Source organism: Octopus bimaculoides, chromosome 3 (genome assembly GCF_001194135.2).
Source record: "Octopus bimaculoides isolate UCB-OBI-ISO-001 chromosome 3, ASM119413v2, whole genome shotgun sequence".
NCBI classification, from domain to species: Eukaryota; Metazoa; Mollusca; class Cephalopoda; order Octopoda; family Octopodidae; genus Octopus; species Octopus bimaculoides.
The window spans coordinates 86,605,294-86,608,215 of NC_068983.1; the positions used below are offsets into that span (position 1 = coordinate 86,605,294).

Consider the following 2,922-nt stretch of genomic DNA (forward strand, 5'->3'; position numbering starts at 1 on the left):
TATATATACGACGGGCTTCTTTCAGTTTCCGTCTACCAAATCCACTCACAAGGCTTTGGTCGGCCCAAGGCTATAATAGAAGACACTTGCCCAAGGTGCCGCGCAGTGGGACTGAACCCGAGACCATGTGGTTGGTAAGCAAGCCACTTACCACACAGCCACTCCTGCGCTTATGTATATATATATTTTTTCATAATTTGTATATATTTACTTTATTATAAATGCAAAACAACACCACAGAGGAATTGACGCAAGCTTAATTGATAAACTGTGATAGGTGAACGGCGAAATGGCGAGGGATTAATATATCTAATAATTTTGCTTCACAGTGTTAACGCAACATTTTAGGGCAGCGAGCTATGCTTTGCGTCATTTCCCTGATATTGCTAGCCTTGTGCCAAACTTTGTAATCAATATTAACGTAACATTTTTGTGAAATTTCTAAGCCAAAACTTTTTCAAGTAAAGAGGTAAAACATATGTTTCGGTGATTTCTTTTCATTCACGATAAGGAATAGTTTCGTGATTATTCTTTCAAATTTCACAATTATTGTATTTGAATATTTAAGTGAAAAATAACATATTTACCTTACAAACAACAAAATTAACTGTTTCACTAAAAAAGAAAGTTAGTAGAAGGAATTGCATTAAAAAAATCGAAATAAATTTACAGCAAATTAAATGTTTAACCAAGTGAAGATGTTAGTAAATATGTTACTATTTTAAATGTTATTCCCTCTCTCTCTCTCTCTCTCTCTCTCTCTCTCTCTCTCTCTCTCTCTCTCTCTCTCTCTGTTTCCAGTATTCTTACCTTGGTCTTCTTCATTTCATCAGGTTGCATTTGAGAGTGAAATAATCATGGCTATTTTTTCGGTACTGTTTTGTGAGGAGAAAAAAAAATGCTTTGACCAATAATAATGCACAAATATTATTTTTACTTCGCATGTGTGAATTTAATGAATAACTTTAATAAAATTTATTGTTTCTTCATTCTCTAAATAAATAACTTGAAAATCAACGATTGCATATTTATAATGGAAATTAGCAATTTATGACGTTATAATAGAAATATATCGAAAGAAATATATATATATATATATATAAAAAGAATAGTTTCGTGATTATACATATATATATATATTGCCCCCACTCCTTAATTTTTCTCTGTTGAAAAATCAAAATTAAAATGACGTCACAATAGAAAATTTTTAAAAACGGTCTCCTTTCATGAAATCATTAAAATAGCGTGTGAAGAATAGATGAAAAACAAATCTAAAGGCAATGATCGACAAAACTCAGACAGCAAATGTTGAATATGCAGGAAAGGAGACTAAAGTATCAATCACCTTTTAAGTGAGTGCAGTTTACTATTACAAAAGGAATATAAACGCAGACATGACTGCAAAAGAGTGCATTGGGAGTTTAGCTTCAAAACAACAGAAAAGTGATATGAACAGAAACCACAAGCTGTGATAGAAAAATGAGAATTACATGACTTTCTGGAATTTTCCCACAAAGTCTGATCATACTATTGAAGCAAGATGACCAGATATGATCATTGGAGACAAGGTAAACAGATAGAGTAAGATCATAGATTTTGCAGTTTCCTATGATAGCAGAGTCAATATCAAAGAAAATGAAAAGAAATTGAGAAATATTAGGATCTAGTCACAGAACTGAGGAGAAAGTGGAAGATAAAGGCAACAATTATTGAACTTAGCACAACTTCCAAAATGCAACCAAAAGGCCTGAAAGAGATTGGAATTGAAACTCGCATTGTCGACCTGCTGCAAAGAATCATCCTATATTCTGCAAGGATCCCTACGGAAGATTCTTGAGATTTAACATGTGGGTGGTTGCTTTGATAAGATATGGCGCAGGAATAGTATCTTGGAAGAAGCATGAATTACAAGAGATAGACTAGAGAACGCGTAACTTAATGACAATGAACAAGGAACTACACTCCAAGAGTGATGTGTCAAGATTGTATGTAAAGAGGAAAGAAGGAGGACGGGGATTGGTGTGTTTTGAAGGTTGTGTAAGGGGAAGACGAAAATAGCCTGGCTTTGTATGTCAAGAGGAGTAAAGAGGAAATTATTGAAGCAGTGAAAATGTAGGGAACCTTAAAAGTGAACGAAGCCGTAGATCCAACACAATTTAAGAAAAACCAGAGAGAGCAGATGAAGAAAATTGGCAGAACAAGAAAATGCACAGTCAGTTCTTGAAGAATAAATATGAGATTGATTGGAATAGAACCTGGCAATGGCTGTGGAAAGGAGACTTAAAAAAGGCCCATTGAAGCATTAGTGTGCAGTGCTCAAGAACAAGCTCTCAGAACAAACTACTCCAAATATCACATTGATAAAAGCACTGACTCACCACAGTGTAGGATATGCTCTGAGAAAGAAGAAAGTATAAGCCGTATTATTAGTGAGTGCTGTAAGCTCACACAACGGGAATATAAAAGAAGACACAACAATGTGGCCAGATATGTCCACTGGCTGTTGTGCAGTAAAGCAAACCTCAAGAGAGCTGAACAATGGTATGAACACAAGACAGAGGGAGTAATGGAAAACGAACATTACAAAATACTCTGAGATTTTAACTTACAGTGTGACCAAGTCATAGAAGCGAGACGACCAGATATTGTGCTCATCCATAAAGATGAAAAAGAAGTAAAGATAATAGATGCTGCAATACCAGGCGATTCGAAGGTGAAATGTAAAGAAAGAGAAAAGATTTATTTCTTTATTGCCCACATGGGCTAAACATCGAGGCGACAAACAAGGACAGACAAAGGGATTAAGTCGATTACATCGACCTCAGTGCGTAACTGGTACTTATTTAATCGACCCCGAAAGGATGAAAGGCAAAATCGACCTCGGCGGAATTGGAGCATTAGGAGCAGTTTCCAAGGGCTTTG

General features: G+C 35.5%; 1 long non-coding RNA gene across 2 annotated transcripts in view; it reads right to left on the minus strand.

Moving 5' to 3' along the window:
- LOC106879124 (uncharacterized) overlaps window positions 1–973 on the minus strand; it is a 60,734-nt gene extending 59,761 nt beyond the window's left edge. For both annotated transcript variants that reach the window (XR_001410599.1, XR_008263687.1), the window contains exon 1: window positions 811–973. This is a non-coding gene — a long non-coding RNA (uncharacterized LOC106879124). The remainder of the gene's footprint in view (window positions 1–810) is intronic.
- Between the last annotated feature and the right edge of the window lie 1,949 nt (window positions 974–2,922).